Source organism: Gavia stellata, chromosome 2, assembly GCF_030936135.1.
Source record: "Gavia stellata isolate bGavSte3 chromosome 2, bGavSte3.hap2, whole genome shotgun sequence".
Lineage (NCBI taxonomy): Eukaryota > Metazoa > Chordata > Aves > Gaviiformes > Gaviidae > Gavia > Gavia stellata.
The window spans coordinates 70710692-70733486 of NC_082595.1; positions in this window are offsets into that span (position 1 = coordinate 70710692).

The following is a 22795-nucleotide window of genomic DNA, read 5'->3' on the forward strand; positions in this document are numbered from 1 at the left end:
TTTTTTTTTTTCTCCAGCTCTCAGGTTCAGCAAAACCCAAAATATTTTTAATTTTTAATTTTCATTTGAGTTGCCATAAAACTGGAAAATAAATATTTTCCAGCTTTAAAATAGGACTTCAAAGAATATTTGCATTTGATATGCAAACGTACCACCTGTACAGCACTGAGTACAATGAAATTTTTATCCCAATTGACTGTTTCAGAGATTGGCTACAGAACAGTTTCAGTTATCAGAAGTGAGTTGTGTTTGCAAAAAAGTGCATAAACGAATCACGTTGTTCCGCACTGGGGCTATATTTCATTTAAGCAGCTTACAAAAAAAGTATGTGTACTGAGCTGTGACTATGCACAATTATGGCAACCATGTATGCAAATGCTCATTAAACTAAGTGATTCCTCGCTTACACCAGTCACTGTGCTTGAAGGTGGTTGTTGTCAGGTGTGTAAACAAGTGCATACACTTCTGGATAAATCAAAAGCTGTTACAGACCAGTATCGTGCTACTGAAGTAGCTTGAACCACACAAACTCTTACACATTATAGTGCTTGAGATGGAAAACCAAACCAAAACAAAACAAAAAAAATCCCGACCAAACCAACTTCTAAACTGTTACAGGTGCAAATTCTACTGTAGTGCTCTTCTGTAATGACACAGGATTTTACTGACTTTGGCTCGCTCTATCATTTTTAATATGTACAGGAATAACGGCCATACCTTGAAATATTAGTCAGCTTCATTTTGATAAGCATCCAAAAACCCTGCTGCTCATTTAAATTTTGATCCTGCAAAATTGCTTTCATTGCATTCTGTCATTTTCCATTGATTTTATGCTTTTTTTTTTTCCTTTGGAGAAAGTCTGAGAATATCCTTGTTATCAGAAGGGTCAAAAGGAGAGTAAAATATGCTGAAAATGTCAAAACGTGAGAGAGGTGTTTTTAGTTAAATGACATAGAATTGAATTCCACACAAACTTCAGCAAGCAGACTGTATTTTACAGTACCTTCACTTCTGGAAGACAAAGTAGTACAGAGAAGTTTTTTTCATTAATCGTTTTGTTTTATCGCTAAACCATTTTTAACAGAAATGTTGAGTTTCAGGTAAGCAATTATTTTTATCACTTTAACTTTAGTGATTATTTTTAAGATACACTGAGCACCAGTACTGGCTGAAAAATGTTTCAAAATGCCTTTTGCATTGTCAAATGCCAGTTTTTAAAATCATTTTTTCACCTAAAAAGATTGGCTTTGTCATAAGGTGTTAGTTGGACAATTGCATTTCTGCTCAAAATGAAAATGGTACACTTGGCACAGGCTATTAGTATTACTTCAGGCTTTCACCTAAGATGTGGGAAACAGATTCAGGTCTTGGTATGCAGGCAAATAAGGATCTGTATCCTTTCTTTATCCCATCTCCTCTGATCCCATCCTATTCCACCCCATTCCATCCCAGACAAATTTTCTGATGCAATGTGTTTTATAACATGGAAAATTTTAGACTTTGGGCAGGGGTGGGAGTGTTAGAACAAGGTCCTAGTTTCATCCTGATGCAGAATAAAAACAGTCTTTCCAAATTTATATACAAGCATTCATTTATTTTGCTTTTTCCTGGACAGATCTAAAGAAATCTTGAGTTCCAAATGATGATAGCCACTCAAAATTCATTCAGTCTTTTGTCCTCGGAAATTTATCAACAAATATAGCTTTCAATATGTTTTAATGCTGTTGCAAGAAAAAGACTAGTGAGAGCTAAGTTTGAGAAGATTCAAGGACTTTGTTTACAATACACCCACCAGCTGGGATTCTTCTTCTTACAAGCTCTGTAATTGTCAATCCAATCAGAAGTCTCACTGAGATGATATTTCTCACCTTTTTTTTTTACTTATTTTACCTTTTTTTTTACTTCCAAGCATGGTAGCATGCAAGTGGAAATCAATGTAGTGGACTAGCAGCATGCTCACATTGCATGTTTATTTGGGATTAAAGTATTCCTGTTTCTCAAGTGGCTTAGATTTCATGTCACCCATCATTCCTCATCAGGACGTTTAAACAGTCTCTTATTTTTCCCCTTCACTTATCCCAAGGCCAACTACACAAGAGACTCCATGCACCTCTTCAATGTCCCTACCACAAGCTTTTCTGTCTGCCAACTCATTTATTTAGGGTATGAATCTACTAATTTCTCTTGCAAGTCTGGGTATTGTTATAGAAGGCATTAATTGGGTGTTATCTATTAATTCTTCAGTCTTTGCATAGTTTCAGGAGCACTTAAGCTACCAGATGAAAGAATCCTCACTCCTTCATCTTTTATATTTTAAAAATGCAGGCTTTCCCTGAAGGGAAGAGGCTTTTTCTCTATTGATGTCTAAAGCAGACACTGATCTGTTCCAGTATTTCAGGGAATATCTCATTAAAATGCAAAGATAGAAAAGTGCTGATGAATGTATGGCCTCAGTCATGTCAGCCAGTGAGTTGAAAGACGCTGTATAGCCATTCACAGTGATGTATTTAACATCTCATAGTACCAATAAGATGTTGTACAATACTTGCAGTGATAGGCTGTTTTTTCTGTGGAGGTGTTTTTGTTTGTTTGCTTTTTTGTAAAGCCTGATCTAAGCAACTGTCTAATCACATGTTATACGAATTAACAACTGAATTCCTCTTGCATTCCACATTACTCCAAATGATTTGGATTTTCTTCTGCTCACTGTATTCACCCATATTTCCCTCAAAATAAGTAATAACACTATTGTGCTGTAGGTGGGAAAAAACCTTTGCAACACAGAGGCAACTGAAATCATTATTAAGAGACCAATTAACTTTGCTTTAGTTTACATCCATTTATTAGTTTTGTGGCAGGTACACTGGTCTATTAAAAACCTTAGCCAATTCATTTGTGGTAGTTTTTCTAATACTTCAGTCAACAAAAAGCAGCTCACACTCCAGAGCCCTAACTGGAATATGGCTTTGTAAGGCAGTGTTAACAGCTTTGTCAGCTCTGTGCTCAAGACAGGCCCCTGATCCTTAACATCAATTTGCAGCAAAGTCCTTCATTCCTGTTTTCCTATGTTACTTAACACAGAACTCTTGGGAAGAGATTACAAAGTTTAAGTAACCAAAGGAAGAGCTAAACGCACATAAAATTTTCCAAAACTGTTGAAATGGCTACCAATCATTAATAGTAATACTTTGCTGCTCTTGAATATCTTGCTATAAAGCAGATCACACAAAAGGTTTCAGCATTCACTGTTTGGCCTGCAGTATGTGAGCTCTTCATACAAGTGTGAAGGAGATTTACCAGGTTATTTCATCAAGTCCATGCCAGCATGAGAGTGCTTCAACCTCTAGCTTCTGGACTGGATTGCAGACCTCAGGCTTGAGCACATATATTCCCTGTGAAGTACTGTGTGCGCTCCATACAGGGACATCAAGATGCCTCTGAAAAGTGTCCTGAAGGAACAGACAGGAGAGGTGTTTTTGAAATGTCATCTGTTCCCCAAGCGTGGGACCATGTGTGTGGACAAATATAATGGTGATTTCTCTCACAATAGTCCCCATTGTTTTCAATACTGACCAAGGATACTACTGTAGCATGGATGAGCATACACATCTTTTCCTTATTGCCCTTCCTGCTACAACTTCATACAGTTTTCCATTAGCCTGTCATTTGCACTTAGACTTCATCTGAATTACTGATGTGTAGCCAAAAACACTTCTGAGTTTGTGCTTGATGAGAAATGTATTTAAATGATGCTTTCTCTGTTTCTGTGGTGTATAAATTCTTCCTTTGAGAACTGAAGATTTGCTGGGTTATTTCATCCACTTCTTTGGCAGGACAAGATTGCATCTATCCCTTAATTCAGAGTAGGGTACGTAGAGTTGCAAATAAGGAACTTATCTATTCCACAAAAAAATATGGATGAAAGGTAATGAACAACACAGCCAGTTTCAGTCATGCCTAAATTTGGCCCACTAAAAATATAAAATAAAAACTAGTAATACACCATTTGTTGGCTATTGTAATGGGTCAGGCTGCTTCAGATTGCTAATCCTTTACAGAACAATCTTTAATATAGACTTAGAAGAAATAGCACCAGCACAACTTTTCTGACCATCTCAACAAAAACAGGGTTCTGGAACTGTTGAGTGCTTAAGGTTAAAGTCTTTTGCACTGTATTGCTGTCTGTCTATGTTTATCCAACAACCATCCCTGAGACCAAAAAAATCCATTGCATAAATCCAAGTGACAATCTCAGTGCTAATATATCCCCCACCACCTGACTAAGTCCAGGGAGAGGACGTAGTCATAGTATTGTCTGGCTGGCAGTCCTAAAACATCACAAAAAAGTATCTTTGGATTTGGACCGCATTTATCTAGGAGATGAACAATACCCATATGTTCACCAGATGACTACAGAGCTGGGTTGATTGAGTCAAAGTTCAAGGCCACAACAAAGGAAAACTTGTTTCTTCACGACTGGCTTTGATTAGATTGCTCTTTACAAAGAAATTTTTAAAAAATGAATATTCCAAAACATGTGGGAGGATCATTGTTCCTTGTTATCTTTTTATTTATTTTTCAGATATGTTCTATTAAATTCAATTGGTTTATGGCCTATTTTCATTAAGCATTTATTTTCATTACAGTGATTCACAGTTGGAATTATAGCATATGTTGTTCTCTTAATTCAGAAGCCAGAAAACTGAAACATATACACCTACACATGCACACACAGGCAGAAAGTAAAAAAAAAAAAAAAAAAAAAAAAATTAATTAATGCACGTGCACACACATATATATACTTACTTGTGCATATATAAGTAGTGTGTGTATATAAGTAGTGATATTTAGATATATAGTAGTGATATTTAGATGTATAGATGCGTGTGTGTGTGTGTGTGTGTGTGTGTGTGTGTAAAATTCCAATTTCTTGTTCTTCATCTGTTACGTTACCTAAATTTGGAAAGGGGGGGCAAAAGGATCTCTTTTTCGCTTTTCTTTTTGCAGCTGAAATGAATGGGGCAGAGATGTTCTGCATCATAATATCCTTAAGCAAAGTGTTAACATTCTTTTATGTTCCAAAGTCTTTCTCTAAAATACTGTAAGTATTATCTATAGCAAAAATGTTAGAGACTTTTAACAATTTTCCCTTGATTAATGTGTGCTATGTACTTCATAGAAACAGTAATGATCTGGACTCTGAACTTATTTCTTTTATGTTTACATAAACGGAAATAATGAAAATAAAAATCTTCTTTATTCTTTTGTGCAGGCTACTTACACCTTCAGTTTAATGGAGCTACACTGCACCTTGAATAGTCAAGGAAAGACGAGAGGTAGGCAGGGAATAGATCCAAAATTTTTGCTGTTGATCTGCAGAGCATTACAGGCTGAGAAATAAGTTTTCCCACAGGGGTGGAAAGATGCAGCGTAGAATCTTGTGTTTCCATGGATCAAATAGCTTCTGAGGGCTGCACCTGGAGTGACTTGCTAAAGGAAAAATCTTTCCCAAAGAGAATAATAAACTTGCAGAAACTGGAAGATAGGCTTGCTGTAACCTAAACGTACACATTGCTAAGTTTGCTTAATCATTACCAAAGGTTTAATTAAATAATTGTTTTTCTTTGGAGTAGAATAATTTAATTGGTTAAAATAAGTTTTATTTGATTAAAAATAAAATTATAACCCATTATCTAATGCAAATAATCTAAAAAGTTGGCTGGAAAGGTGGTGAGAAAGCCCTCTAAGTTTGAGAAAGCCACTATGGTGACACAAAATACTCAGATGCTGTTACAAGGTCACAACACGTTGCTAGATAAGTGTCTAGGTGTCTGAGTGATGAAGGGATCAAAGTATTTGTCATTTGCAATGTTGTGCTTATGTATCTCTCTTGGTATGACAGGGACATACTCCAATTCAGTGGAGCCACAAATGTCACAGCAATGCATGATTTTCTAACACTACCACAGCAAAAACCCCACAAAGCAGTGCAGAATAAAAGCAACACAAACCAAGTGACATAAAAATCATTATTTCTTGGAACATGGGAAATTTAGTCAGGTATTAGGAATTTTTTTGTTTTATTTTTTCCCCATGAGAGCAGTAGAATCCTGTAGCAGGCTGCCCAGAGAGGTAGAGTGATCTCTGTCTTTGGCAGTATTTGGCAACCTGCTCTGAGTAGACCTGCTTTGAGCAGGGAGTTGGACTAGGTGACCTCTGGAGGCCCCTTCCAGCCCAAGCTAGTCTGTGATTCTGTGACTGCGTGATTATGATGAACCATTGGAAGGTTTTAAAACCGAACTAAAACAATGAATTCACAATCTCGCCTCTCCTGTGCTGTTCAGGTTGTTGATATACAGTGAAGGTTTTAATATTTTTATTCACAACAGTGCGATAGGCTTTGTTGCCTTCTCTAGTTAGCTGCATCCCTCTCCTGTGTTTGACTGTCACCACACTGGACCCATGCATCTTTTTGTGCTCTGGGGTCTCAGCAGACTCCTGTTTTTAAGTCTATTCATCAGTAAAGGGTTTGCCAGCTATTACTTCATGAACATAAGACCGAACATTGATCATTCCTGAAATATGCTGACTTCATTGTAAATAAATAGTTCTGTCTGCCACAGGACACATCAGATTTTCTACAATTTTTTATATATATGGCAGATAATATTTGAATACCTATATTTACTTGAAGTAACATTAATTAATCTTTTAAGGTATCTTCTAAATGAGGAAAGTAAATAAACAATAAGAATGCTGTTCAGAGTCCCTGCCAAAGAGAAAAGAAAAAAAGAATAAATGAAGCTGGAGAATTTGGAAAAGATGTGAAAGAGCACAGACACTGCGGTGAAATATCACTCCCAAAAATTCTCAACACCAACTTTCAGAAACATGTACAGCCATGCATGTATGATATATATGCATATACACAAACACACATAAATGCATGGATAAACAGTGAGCTTTATGACCATAACTGTCCTTCTGGGATGATTGGGAGTATGTAGATGACCAAATACCAAACAAATCATTAATAAGATTCCCTACTAGTTCATTTTCCTACACATTTGCTCTCCTGGAATTTTTCATTCACTTCCCAGAAAATAAGATCCACAATCTTCAGTACTGTATCTTTTCAAGTCTATCAGATTTGAAATAGCATTTCACTACTACATGAAAAAAATCTTTGGGAAGAAAAAAATATCATCAGGATGGTAAGAGGAAACTATGAGGAAAAAAAATGCCAGTGAAAACTTATTTTGGAGGCAAATCCTACTACTGACAAAATGCCCAAGCAATGAGATGCATATGATACTTATCTGTCATCCTAACACATATCATCTGTTGAGTTTCTTTGATCTAATTACACATGTTTTGCCTCATTCAGTGCTTTGGGTGTTGAGAGTTTTTCCCAATAAAGAAGGAGAAGTCCAACCTTGCAACAGGAACTTCCATGTGATATATTTATCATGTTACACCAGACTCCTAACTTTTTTATTTTTGGTATCCAACAGAGTATACAAAAATATCAGCTGAATGATAATGGAGAAATTAAAATTATGGAAATAGATTAGCCAATATCAGCATATCTATAAAGAAAAATATTGCATTATATTTTTTAACTTATTTAAAATAAAGTATTTACTAAGTCAGTTAAAATATGACTTAGAATTAGTCTTCAGCTTTGTTAAAGATATATATAATATATGAAAAAAACCTGACATCCAAAATATTTTTATATATTTTGGTCTTCTGCCACTCCAAGCAAAAAATTTCTAAAAAGTCCAGAAAGACGAGAAGCCACCTAAATCTTGTGCATCTGTACAGACACACACAAAACAACAAACTCATGGAGCATGAATAACTATCATTCATTAATGTTTCTGAAGATGACACCATATGACTACTATGAAGATGACACCATATGACTAATACACATTTGTTTTATCAAGTAGTGATAGAATTTTTAAAAATGTAAATATTTCAAAAGCTTTTTATCTTAATTGTGATTTTAATTTCTGTCGCTTTATAATAACCATAAAAGGCAGACAGTGATTTTAAATCAAAGAAAACAAAATATGATTTGAAAACTTTTGAAACAGGTATTGCCTTTAACCAGTTTATTTTCTTTTTTCTCTTCTGAAACAAAGAATTCCAGCAGTCTGAACACAATTTCCAGTTTCCTGTTTTAAATGAAGATTGCTTTCATCAAAGCTTTTCCAATATGCAAACTAATAAACCCACAATTTAAACTCAGATGCAAAGGTTATACAAGGGAGGTACTTCCAAGCCTCCTTTCTTCTATTTTCATGCCATCCATTTGAAACATCACACTTTTTTAGGAACTAGTCACCCTAGTCTTCCCTTATAGTCAATGAATCATGTCATCTGAATAAGAGATTCTTTCCATCTATTACTTTAGAGAAACAGTTTCGGGAATGTTAGTTTAAGCCTAGCCCCAAGGTGGGTATCACCTAATAGGAGGACTTCTGTATATATTTATATGTCCTAGGTCCTCCTTAGAGTTGATGGAGAGAAGTAAAAAGGTTCAGCATACTGCAGCATGGGAAATAAATTGCCATGTCTTTAGCTGAAGGTCCTGTAAAGGCTGGCAGGTAGAAGCTTCAAAACCCAACCACTTGCATTGTAATTCTAATAAAAAAATATAGAGAGTAAGTGCAAGGTAAGACTAGAGTGCAAAATCATTTTGCAGTAATATGTCCTTTCTTTCCTTGCATTCTGCTTAATTATTATGAATGATATGTTTGACTTATCAAAAGCTTGGGATGATGTTCCCATAATTTACTTTCAATTCTTATGTTAAACTTATAAGTCTTCTTAGCTTCAGTATGTGTTTTATAATTGAAACATACTTTTGATATTTTTGTTATTATTAAAGACATATTTACGAGCATATTTTAATTATTATAAGTTGAATAGAAGTTTGAGAGATAATTCTGTCAATCTGATTGTCTAACAATAGGGCAATAATTTTTCAGACATATTCTGTACATACCAATTAAATTCTATAGTTCAAAAAGAAAAATCCATATGCATATTTTATTTTATTTTTCCAATTTTCAGTTCTTAATGACCTCAGGACAGGATATTTTGAGGGGATTAATGATCTGCTAGAAGATGTTCATTGCCTAAGGTATAGAGATTTAAGCTAGTCATTAATACTGAGGAAATATTTTGTACTTCGATCATTGCTGTCAAGTTTCTTAATGTATTCAGACTTTAAATAAGCTCTTAAAGACTGTGATAAAGCAAATTTCAAACTTAAAGCATCTGACAAGATTCACATTAAAACAACCTCTTAGGAAAAAACAAATCTTCTTTAGAATATGTCTCTCTAGCCCCTTATCTATTTTTTTTCTTTTCTATCTGACCTAGTTTTCTTCTGCACTTGTCCTCTGATGTCCTTCAGTAATCAGGCTGTACATCTATCTAAAGCCTATGAGCAAAGTTTTTGGCCTTTGGCTGAAAAACTTTAAATAGCAGTATTGTCATATAGGCCACTGAAAGACACATAGGCATTCATGTGAACTGAACAAGTCTCTTCATATATATATACACCTATATATATACACACACATTAGTGTACATAAGTGCATGAAAATACACAAGCACACACATCTAACTTTTTGCTGAGACTGCTGACACAGCATAAAATATTCAGACTAGGGTTTTATGAAGGGTAAAGAACAGAAAATCTTACTTTGTAGCTCTGATTTGCATTAAACTGCCTGTGATAACTTTACAAGAAAATGTAAATTGAATAAAAAAATTGGTTTTCACTAAGGTTTTCTTGTCATGCTAAGTAAAACAAATGGACTATAAGAATTTGCCATTTAGTTTCCTCCTCCCTTTGAAAAAATCCAAACATGGTGACGAGCCTTTTTAAATACATGATTTAATTTGGAACTTTTTGTCTACATAAAATCAAGCTTTGTGTTCTACCTGCTTGGTTTATTTGGTTTTCAAAGGCACGGCCAGATTTTTACACATGCCGTTGCGGGAGCACCTCTTTTGGATAGAATACACTCCAATACAAGACAATAGCTGCATTGTCATCCTCGTTATTGAATTTCTGCAGCAGAAAGTGAGCCTACCTTTCCTTTACAGCTAGGACTCCATCAAAGCCCAGCTGGTGGAGAAGCCTCTGACTCAGATCAGGCCTGGGGTGCCCCGATACAGCCTCTTCCTTCTCCAGTTTATAGTCTGTCCTGGTGCCTTTCAGCACATCAGTCTCACCTCTTCTTAAAGCAGGAAGACATCATAACATCCTGACTTAATAGTTTGCTAGAGTCTAAGGCAGTGGAAGTTTAATTTTTACTGAAGTCTATCACTGGCCAGCTATCCTGTCTGATATTAAAATTGCTCACATGCATTTTAGATCAACTACATTGGACAGTTTTCTTGATAGGATCCAGTTAGATAAGCCTAGCACCTTTTCCAGACACTTTCAAGTCATGCCCAAAGCACCAAATTTAATCTGCATGTGTAATCATGAGAACAGCAGCATTATGGTCATAATCATAATCTGTTGAATGAGAAAATACCAATCAGCTTGAAGGCTGCTAGTGGCCACCCTGCTGATTCAATTGTCTAATTCAGGGAGACAAGTAAGGAGGACAAAAAGTGGATCACAGTCTGGGATTTATTTAAGTGCTTTATTAATTTAATGAACTTTCTTTGTCAGCTTTATTAAATCTTTGCTGATCTTTCAAGCTCATGAGGTTTAAATATATATAGCCTATGCTAAATTTATACTATTGTTACCAGTGTATGGCAGTTTTAAAGTGCTTACCCAACTGCTAAGCTGAAGTTTGTCCTGCTGTTAAATGTACCTGGAAAAATGACAGTATGTGTCTTCATAGTTGTGTCTTAGGGCTTACCTGGATGTGCTGAGCTCACAAGTAGGAATATATTTAATATTTTGTTCCTAAGTTAAATTATTGCAATTCATCTTGAAATTTGAAGGCAAGCTGAGTTGACTCTTTCCTCAGCATCGCCATGAGTAACACATTTTCTGCTTGTCACCTTCTGCACTCCAGTATCTTCATATCACTCTTTGAAAGTACCTTTGAAACCATCTTTAAGGTACTTTCTTAGAAAGTAGGACTTGGCAATTCAAGTCATGATTTGTGAGTCAGAACTATCTTTCTTGAAATGTGTCAGGTATAGAGTACTAACAAGGTTAAAAAAAAAGACTTGTTTACTTTCAGAGTAAGTAGACATTTATAGTACTGAATGCACATCAGGAACACATCTGTGTTTAAAAATACTATATATACATCTGTCAGAGAGCTTGTTTATGTAGGTAAACCATAAAGCCTACTCTGAGATAGAAAGTTCTTCACACCAAAAGCAGTAGTTCCCCAAAAGTCATATATATGCAAATACAGACACCCCACTTATAGCACGGGGATTTAATGCCTTCTTTCTGAATTAAACTAATGTCCCCAACGGATTTCAAAGGAAATTAAGAGAATTCAGAAAACTATGTGCTTATCATAGAATAAGAATGATGATTACAAAGCAAACAGAAATTTAGGTAAATTTCCTAGCCTTTTTGGTCACAAATAGATTTTGAGAGACAGTATTTTTTTCTTCTTTATATGGAATTTGATATATTCAGATATTATTTATAAAGTGGATTGGTACAGCCTATTTAGATGCCAGATAGAGACCGAATTTCAATACAGTCTTTTTCATGTTCAGTACTGTGGCTTCTTTGATGTTTAGAGCTTTTTTTTTTTTTTTTTTTTTTTTTATTTAAACCACCATATAGTGGTTAAATGGGTAGTTTGATTCAAGTCATGAGGTACGTCACTGGGCAGCATACTGAAACACTGACTCAGTTTACCAACATATGAAAATGGTGAGTCAATCTATTCCATAGAGGATCCAGAAAAGGCAAATACTTCCCAATATAATGATGAATGCTGTCTGATCTGATAATTCACCAGAAAATCTTCCACCTGTTTTTTAAGATGGTGTATTTCAGTGAGCATTGTTTCCTGTGTTACGAAGGTATTCTGCTGCTGTTGGTTTTCTCTGTGTGCATGTGTTATTCATGTTTCGTTCTAACCAAACTGGATGTTAACATAGCACACGTACCTGAAGCCTGCCAGTCACTGTCAGAAAATAGGATGATCAAGTAACAGTAATGGAAGAAACAGCAGATGTGAATGAACCCAATATCCCTCACTTTTTGATCCAGTTTTAAATACTCTCAGCTGTGTGAATTTGAGGGAAATATGGAAGCAGGACTAGAATTTGCTTTTGCTGCCAAAGTCACTGCTTAGTGGTTGTGGTGGTCGTGATGATGATAGCAGGCCCAGAAGCAATGTTTTGAATATGTATGCCCCCTCCGCATCACAGAATCAAAGACAGGTCTGTGTGCTGTGAGTGAAAGATATGCAGTTGATTTAGCTCCTTGCAAGATTATTTGTTTCTCTGAAGGCATTCCTTGCTTTGATCAATAAGTTACCATAAATAAAAAAACATAGCAATTGCATAAAAGAGCCTTTTTCTTGGGAAGGAATAATGTAACCTAAAAACTCAGCAAGCCCATAATCTCTACAATGTGGTATGGCTCCAGATCAAGGGCAATCCTTCCTGCTATTTCCTGGTGTATAGTGTATAGATAGTGTGGTTGGATGATTTGTGAGATGTTTTGTCTTCTAGAAACAGCCTGCATAGTAAAGTTTTGGTTGGAGGTTTTTTTTCCCGAAGTGTAATCTCTTGCTTTAGCGTAACGACAGTTCCAGTGTTCAAAGTCAATTATTTACTATTGGATAAATAAAATGTTGCATTCAAGGCAGAAAAAGTATATTTTTTTCCTAATTTATATAAAAAGAGTTTAAAGGATCTGTCCAAGAACAGTTAAAATAAATGACAACAGATTGTTAAAGTGTTTGGAACCATACAAGATGGGAAGTAGAGATGACCTCTTTCCTCACTACTGCCTTAAGTAAAACACAGATAAATAAGAAACTGTCTCACATATCTTGGAATTATGCAGAAGTAGATTTTCCCACCATTGTCCATACTATCTTTCCTTTACTGGAAACAGTCCAATTTTATCTCATGGTTATAATCCTTCTGTGCACACAGCACACCAGACATGAATGCAGCAACTTGAAGAATGTAAAAATGTGTATTTTAGTTTGTAGGGCTTTGTTCACCGAACTGATGTAAGAGACTGGATATTTTTTAACAGTTATATGTGATAAAGTGTCTCAGAGTAGCACGTCCCATGGCCACCTTACAGAAAAGCAAAAACACTTGGACTTTTCTGCCTCCCAGCCACAATTAAGACACTCACTTCCTAGGATGCTTGCTTCTTCTCTGCAACCTGCAAGGATCTCTTGCATCCTCTTGGAGTCAGGGAAATAAATTTGAACCTGTAGTCATTAGGGCAGAAGGGTCTTAAGGTACTGAAGGGGAGAGCTCAAACAAGAATTAGATCTTGTTCTCCATTGTTTTTTGACATTTGAGAAATCATTTAAGGACTTCCCCCACATTTTATAGAATGAAGAAAACACTAATTAAAATGCATATAGTTATAGATTGGGTTGGCTTGCAGCAGGACAGGACTTACATAAGCAAAAAGAAAGTAAGTTGGAAGGAGAAGAATAATTCACTATTTACATAGCAACCACCTTAGTCTCCTATGGCACCAAGTAGTACAAGTTCTACAGGATGTGATCCATTATGTAGAATAGAAATATTATTTCATCTTTCAAGAGAGTTCCTCCCAAATAGCTAAACTTTCTGGAATTATCAAACCACACTGTCTGTACACAGGAAAGTGACAGAAATAATTGTTCAGCCACAGCATAGAGGACACCATGCATCATCCTTCAGATGTGAGAATTCCCATTACATAAGATATATATAACATCTGGAAAGTGTTATATAATACTTAAATTCTATTTATGAATTTTTTTGTCACAGGTGATACAAATATCCTGTAGGGGAAATAAATCTTTCCATTTATTTCTTGCATTTATTTCCAAATATGCGCAGTAGGTGAGATAAATTTGTTAATTAAGGGTTATTGCAACATCATTGGCGTTAGGCTCTCCAGGTACAGTGAACCAATGGCACTTCTGTCTTAGGTTACCTTCACCTGAAGCAAATGAACAAAGAAACAAATGTAAAATTTTTTTATGAGTGAGATAAGGTCATGTATCTTTCAATGTGAAATACAGAATATTCTGAATAGTTTAGGATTAGATTACATTACTGCTGCGGTTGTTTGATAGGCATTGCCTTAGTCCTCCAACAATTTTAGTTATAATTCCATTGAGATTAATGGTTATTCCCCTTCATTTCATAATATCTGAAGATTGGAAACAACTTGTTTTAATATAATTAAATTCCTTCAACGTATTCTGTCAGTAGTTAGCCTTTGCAAACCAACATAATCACACACTTGAAGAGACAAGCACCTTGATTAAAGATGTAGATTGTTCTTGAATTGCCACTTGAGATATGTTAAAGAAAGATAACTAAAACAGTCCTTAACTGCATGACTTCTACCACAGAAATTTAAATTGCTGAGAAACAGATGAATAATTAGAATATTAGGCTATTCAAATGAGACAAAAAGTTACAATAAATATGAACTTCTTATTCCTGAAAATAGTTTAGATATTGATTATTCCATTATACTTTATAAACATTCATTTTTCAGAGTTTAATTAAAAGTCTAAATTCACATGGTTTGTTTAAATCCATCAAGTAGAACAGCACACAAGTACACTATGGTTCCTATAATCAGTTAGTTTAATCTGTTAATATCTTGAAAATAAATGGGAACCAGGAATTATTTGCAACAACTTTGTTAGGACATCCCCTTTAAAAAAAAGGTGTCAAAAAATTCAGTGTGCTTTTTACTTTTCTTTGCAGAGAAGGCAAATTTTCTACATGTATGCTAAACTAAATGGGGCTTTCTATTTGCAGGAATTTCTGGAAATCATTTCATTGCTGTCAGAAATCAAAAATCAGCAAGTTATATTCTGGGATATTATTTGAACTAACTAATCCATTCTGAAAGGAAATCCTAAACCTCCAGCACTTCTCTTTTCAGAATAAAAATGTTACAATTTGGTACTTCTTAAAAAGAAGGAAGAGAAATGGGAGGTGGGGAGGAAAGAGAATTGGTAGCTGCCACAGAATTGTCTTGTGAAGCAAAGGTCTAGAAACAAGCAGCTGAGCACATAGAGACTGGTTGATAAAACAATTTAGAAAAACAACTATTTCAGCAAAACAGTAGAAGAAAAGCTGACTGCATACATTGAGGCTAATGAAGGGAAGCAGAAAGCAGAGACTGCTGCTAAACTTAAGGATTTACCAGTAGAAGACCAGATAGGTGACACCTGAAACAACAGAGCTTTCAAAGCCACTAGCAGAAGCTGAAAGGACTCTGGAAGCTTATTCGTTGTCCTTTCTATCATCTCCCAAGTGCCAAAGAATTCTCTGACTAACTTACCATCTGTATTTTACTTTTTCCTCAAAAATACTTTTGTTTCTCAGATAGAGCTTGCTATCCTGCTATAATTATCCTTAGCAAAGGGACAATCATGCCCTTTTTTCTTTTCTTTATTCATAATGCACATACAAAAAGGAAAACATTTATGTCAGAAAAAAAATGCAATACAAAACAAATAAAAAATAGCTATTATTTCGTGCAAATATTTTAGACTTCCTTTTTTTTTTTTTCCTTCCCACTTTGGCAGCTGCTTTTTGTACTTTTTTAAAATTGGGATAAAATAATTTCTTGGATCTCAAAGTCCATGTCTTTAGGCTACTGTTTTGGAATACAAATAGTAAGTGTCTTATGTTTCTCTCTTTACCTTATACATGAAAGTACATCTATGAAAATTCTAAGTGTATTCCTAGGAAAATTTGCATGTGCATTTAAGGAAGAAAATGCAATCAAGGGAGCTTTAAACTAGACTCAAAGGGGGACGGGGAGGTAACTGGGCTTGCCGGAGAGGCGCCTGGGTGTAGTAGCTCAGCACTTGTGGGGCAGTATTTTTGAGAGCCAGGAGGCCTGTCACCTCCCAAGGGCGAAAACTACACGCTCAACTCCCTCTCGGAAATGCTTATACACCAATGCACACAGCACGGGGAATAAACAGGAAGAATTACAGGTCTGTGTGCGGTCGCAGGGCCATGATCTCATTGCAGTTACTGAGACATGGTGGGATAGCTCACGTGACTGGAACGCTGTCATGGATGGCTATGTTCTTTTTAGGACAGATAGGCCAGCAAGGCGAGGTGGTGGAGGTGCTCTTTATGTGAGAGAGCAACTGGAATGTATCACGTTCTCCCTGGGGGTGGATGAAGAGCAAGTTGAGAGCTTGTGTGTAAGGATTAAGGGGCAGGCTAATATGAGAGACACTGTTGTGCGTGTTTATTACAGGCCACGCGATTAGGATGGGGAAGCTGCTGAGGCCTTCTACAAGCAGCTGAGAGTTGCCTCACAATCAGAGGCCTTGGTTCTCATGGGGGACTTCAATCACCCTGATATCTGCTGGGAAGTCTACACAGCCAGGCATGTAGAGTCCAGAAGGTTCCTCCAGTGTATTGATGATAACTTTGTGAGTCAGGTGGTGGAGGAACCAACAAGGAAAGGTGTACTACTGGACCTAGTATTGACAAACAAAGAGGGACTGGTGGAGGACATTAAGGTTGGGGGCAGCCTTGGCTGTAGCGATCATGAGAAGGTAGAGTTTAGGATCATGTGCAGTATGCACAAAACGACAGGTAGTATTGCAACCTTGGACTTCAGGAGGGCTAACTTTGATCTCCTCAAGAAACTGCTTAAAGAAATCCCATGGGTTAGGGCTCTAGAGGGTAGGGGGGCTCAAGAGACCTGGCTAATATTCAAGTCCCACTTCCTCCAAGCTCAGGATCAGTGTATCCCTAAGAGCAAGAAATCAGGGAAGGGAAGCAGGAGACCTGCATGGTTGAGCAGGGAGCTTCTGAAAAACCTCAAGTGGAAGAAGGAAGTTTACAGTACGTGGAAGAAGGGACTGACCACTTGGTAAGATTACAAGAATGCTGTCAGATTATGCAGGGATGAAAGCCAAGGCCTGCTTGGAATTAAACCTGGCAAGGGATGTCAAGGTCAACAGGAAGGGTTTCTTCTAGTAGATTGCAGGCAAAAGGAAAAGTAGCAAAAATGCAGGCCCACTGTTTCATGAGACAGGTGCCATGGTGACAGATGATGCAGAGAAGTCAGAGTTACTTCAGTCTTTACTGCGCCGGCCAGCCCTCAGGAGTGCCAGACGTTGGAAGTAACAGAGAAAGTCTGAAGGAAGGGTTTCCCTTGGTTGAGGAAGATCGAGTTAGAGACCAACTAAGTAAACTGGACATCCACAAGTCCACGGGTCTTGATGGGATGCACCCGCGAGTGCTGAGGAAGCTGGCAGAAGTCATTGCTGGACCACTCTCCATCATCTTTGAAAGGTCCTGGAGAACAGGCGAAGTGCCTGAGGACTGGAGGAAAGGCAATACCACTCCAGTCTTCAAAAAGGGCTAGAAGGAAGACCCAGGAAACTACAGGCCAGTCAGCCTCACCTCAATCCCTGGAAAGATGATGGAACAGCTAGTTCTGGGTGTCATGTCAAAGCATCTGGAGGAAAAGATGGTGATCAGAAGTAGTCAACATGGATTCACCAAGGGGAAGTCATGTCTGACCTATCTGAGAGCCTTCTACAAAGGCATGACTGGATTGATAGATGAAGGGAGGGCAGTGGATGTTGTCTACCTTGACTTCAGCAAGGCTTTTGACACTGTCCCCCACATCATCCTCATAGGCAAGCTTAGGAAGTGTGGGTTAGATGAATGGACAGTGGGGTGGATTGAAAAGTGGCTGATAGATAGAGCTCAGAGGGTTGTGATTAGTGGCACAGAGTCTAGTTGGAGGTCTGTAACAAGTGGTGTTCCCCAGGGGTCAGTACTGGGTCCCGTCCTGTTCAATATACTCATCAATGGCCTGGATGAAGGGATAGAGCATGCCCTCAGCAAGTTTGCTGATGACACAAAACTGGGAGGAGTGGCGGAAACACCGGAAGGCTGTGCTGCCATTCAGCGTGACCTGGCCAGGCTAGAGAGTTGGGCAGAGAGGAACCTTATGAAATTCCACAAAGGCAAGTGTAGGGTACTGCACCTGGGGCAGAATAACCCCATATATCTGTACAGGTTAGGGGCTGACCTGCTGGAGAGCAGCTCTGTGGAAAGGGACCTGGGAGTCCTGGTGGACAACAGGATGACCATGAGCCAGCAGTGTGCCCTTGTGGCCAAGGAGGCCACTGGCATCCTGGGGTGCATCAAGAAGAGTGTGGCTAACAGGTCGAGGGAGGTTATCCTCCCCCTCTACTCTGCCCTGGTGAGGCCACATCTGGAGTTCTGTGTCCAGTTCTGGGCTCCCCAGTTCAAGAAGGACAGGGAACTGCTGGACAGGGTACAGCAAAGGGCTATGAGGATGATTAGGGGACTGGTACACCTCTCTTATGAGGAAAGGCTGAGGGACTTGGGTCTTTTTAGTCTGGAGAGGAGAAGACCGAGGGGGGATCTTATTAATGCTTCTAAATACTTAAGGGGTGGGTGCCAGGAGGATGGGGCCAGTCTTTTTTCAGTGGTGCCCAGTGACAGGATGAGAGGTAACAGGCACAAACTTGATCACAGGAAGTTCCATCTAAAGGTGAGGAGGAACTTCTTTACTTTGAGGGTGGTAGAGCACTGGAAGAAGCTGCCCAGAGAGGTTGTGGAGTCTCCTTCTCTGGAGGTACTCAAAACTCGCCTGGACGCATTCCTGTGCAACCTGCTCTGGGTGAACCTGATCTGGCGGGGGCTTGGACTAGATGATCCCCAGAGGTCCCTTCCAACCCCTATCATTCTGTGATTCTGTGATTCTGTGAAGCTTGCCTGAAAATACAAGAAAAAAATACAATCAAAATCTCTTGGTCCATTTGGAAAGTTAAAAATATTTCTGTAAATCTTTTTTGCTTAATCAGTTATTGAGATAGTTATTAATTTGTTTATACCAATGTGGAAGTGTTCAGTAAATGAAAAACATCTGTAATTTATAACATTATGAAATACTTTGGGTTTTAGACCTTCTTAGCCACTAGACTGGTCATCTGGCATATGGTAATAAGTAAGGTGAAAAATAAGTTAAATATTTGGATATTGAAGGCAGTTTATAAGGAAGAAACATCCCTTTCATTTTGGTTGCTATTTTGTTGTTATTTTCTTGTTTTTGTTCTGTTTTGTTTTTCTTTGCTTTGATTGAAGTCAGACTAATTAAATTAGAATATATTATTTTTTAATTTGGAATATTTTTTCAGGAATTAATTTTTTTTCTTGATTTCTTTCTGGAAGGAATGAAATAGTCTTCCATGTTTTTGTGACTCAGTAATAAGAGTAAAAGCTCAGTCTGATGATGGCTTAATGCAACACACTGGAGGAATAAACAGTTGATAAATGCAGTGATTTGATCGCACTTAATTTTGGTGAAGTTATCAACTTTTACCAATATCCCATTCACCTCCAAGCAACACTCACAGTAGTCTTCCATTTTTTTTTCTTTGGACAACTATTTCCTCAGTTTTTCAACAAAGTAGTTGCAGTGGGAGATCTACCATCTATGGAGAAATTCAAAGTGATTCACCCAGATGAATAGAAGCTATTATTTTATGCTTGATAATGACCTTGTTTAATTACAACTGAAAGCACAACCTGAATTCACAGAGCAAGCTGGTGAAAAAGCAAAGTATCAGCTGTCTACCACACCACCTGGTATCCTAAATCCTTCTAAGGCAGTTCTTTAATCTGGGGAATAGTAGAGAGTAAGTGTTTGCTGCTTTGGCTCCCAATATCCTTCTATCCAGAAACAGCCAAGTGTGTCATTTCTTATAATATTGAATTTCCCTGTGGTACTTGGTGCAGCAAAACATCTAATGCTGCTGTCCTGCTTTCAAGAGATGACAAGGACAAATTAACGTGCCCTTCCAGTCAAGCTGAACTCAGATAGCTGTTGCCAAGGAAATGTCCCCTCGTCCCCGTCCCCCCCCCAGGTCCCCAGAACCTGCACATGCAGAGGAGGATGGGGTTCAGTCGCACTTCCCACCTAGTCCAAAGCCATAGAAAGCTGACGGGGGAAATGGCGAATGCCAGCAGGCAAGACGGAGCTTTGTACATCCATTACGTTAAGCGTAAATAGCACCACCTTGTGTTCTCAGTCCTACCATTTATAGGACTGTCCTACTGTAAATCATTCCTATACACTCTTTTCTGTAGTAATTAAAACAACACTCTTTGCTGTGCCCCAGGTCAATATAATTTGTTTTATTCACAGCCTAAGTCATTTGCCTCCCTGCAGCACACTGCTATATTATGTCTACCCAGCAGTGTTGAGGGAGCAAGTAGAGTACATTTCAAGGTGTACATAAATCCAGTTCAGGTTATTTCAAATGAAATAATAAGGTAAGTGCTATGTACTTGACTCCCGTAGGGAAAACTCATAGGAAGATAAAGAAGGATTCAGGAAAATCAAAGCTTTGCTTCAGATTCCTTCATTTAAAAAAAGTGAGAGGGAAATACAAAGACAGAGGATAAAGAACTGGGCCCTCTGGAAATGTTATAAAGGACAGAGCCATGGCCACCATGGGAATACCAACCCTTGTTTTGAAGGTAGGTACCGATATCATACCCTTCTCTTCAAGTTGATTTAAGTCACAAAGTCCAGTTATTAGCATTGACACTTCTGAAAATCAGAAGAAATTTTTAAAGAACTCTAAAAAGACCTATCTTAGAAAACAAACATTACAGAAAAAGCCACAAGCCATCTAGTCCAGTTCATCTAGAGAAGGATAAGAATAGGGCAAGTATATGTAATGGTAATATCCTCCAAGCTTCTGACAATTTTCCATTTAGAGGGTTTACTTTGTATGTTATGGTTCATCTATTTAGTAATATTGAGATCACAGATCTTCCAAATATTCCAAGTAGTTTACAGAACTTCCTGTGGCAATGAACTCCATCTCTTGGTTTTGGACTTTGGTCTTTCACTGGTTTAATTTGATGGTCACTTGCTCTTATAGTGGAAAAGGCAGCAAGCAGTCACTACCTATCATCAACCTTCATGCCACTGATGATTTCTGTAGAATTCCTAGTGACCTCTTTCCCAAGCTGAAAAGTCCCAGCCTATCTAATCAGCCACCATAAAGAAGCTGTCATTAAGGACCTTTGATCATCTTTGTTGATCATGAATTTATACAGGTGTATAGTAATCTTTTATGCTTTTTTCTCTGTTCCTTTCACAACAATTCATAACATTTGGTTTGATTTTTTGAATGCTGCCAAGCACTGAGCTATTTTCATGCAGTCATTTGTCATTACTCCACAAACTATGTGTTTATCAGCATAAAGTTCATTATTTTATATAAGAAAATAGGGCTGTTTCTCCCCACATCTATAACTTTACATATATTTGCACTGAATTCCATCTGCCATTTTATTGCCAAGTCATTCAGTCTGCTAAAGTCCTTTTGAAATTTTTCACAGGTGTCTCTCAACCCTAGTACCTTGAGGAACCTTTTTCAATCAGATTTAATTTGGGTAAAATAAGATAAGTTTTCATGGGAACTTTTAAGCAATGGAGTTTAGAGCTGAGTGGACACTGAAGACGGTAGGGAAGCCAAGAACTAAATACAAATGCGATCTGTTGTGGTCATAAGCCACAGAAACTGGTGCAAAAGACAGTCTTGGGAACTGAGAAGATAGGGCTTGTACCTTTTGTTTGATTCATTCTGTGTTCCAAGAAACTGGACTCTTCAGTTATCAAAGTATTTAACTGGTGCTCTGTATCCTGGGAATGACTTGTTAGACTATAGTCCGAATATTGGACAAGAGCTTAGTGACAGCGCTGCAATGGATTTGTGTGTTTTGTCTCAGGAAGACCAAGAACCAAGAACCTAACCTTTGGTTAGCAAGAAGCAAAAAGGATATATCCATCTCTAGCATGAGAGCCATTCTGAGAAAAAGAAAAAAAATAGATGGTAATAATTTGCTCAAGACTAGATGTATTCTGAGTATTACTCAAATTCTCCCAGTGGTTTCATCTGAGCTATTTTGCAGTAAAATACTGCCCCCTGATAATATATTCTGTGAACAGAATCCCATGATTACAAGTATTGGAAGAGGTTTCTGGATTATTCAATATAATCTACCATTTTTGCAGTACTGAACTGTTTTATTTTCCTACTTTCAATCTTTGAATAGTCTTCGTAACCCTGCTAAATTGTGAGCAGGATAATGATAGTTTATAAAATAATTTACTTTACGATAAACTAGTATATTCCCTGTTGTTTCTTTATGAAGAATAAGACATCTAAGGAAGTAATTAAACAGATGTTTATTGACATGAGTTTTATCACTTTGGAGAAATGTAAATAATGAGGTTTAACTCAGGAGAGGATTCCCTAATAGTAATAGAGGGAGATTAAGTTACATATCTAGATAAATAGGGCCCTAGAAGCTTTATGAGCAAATGTTTCGTTGTACTTCCACAGCCTGCATTTATTTAGTGAAAAGATTTCTGTGCTAAAGTGACACTATCACTTCACTGCCTTGGAAAAATAATGGAAAACAACCATAACTAACATCAAGAAAACATTCCTCCTCAGGCAGCATAGAGAGAATTACCTGTCACATGTGAGTCACTATTTCCCATATCTTTTCAAACAGTGCCTCTTTGTTATTTGCT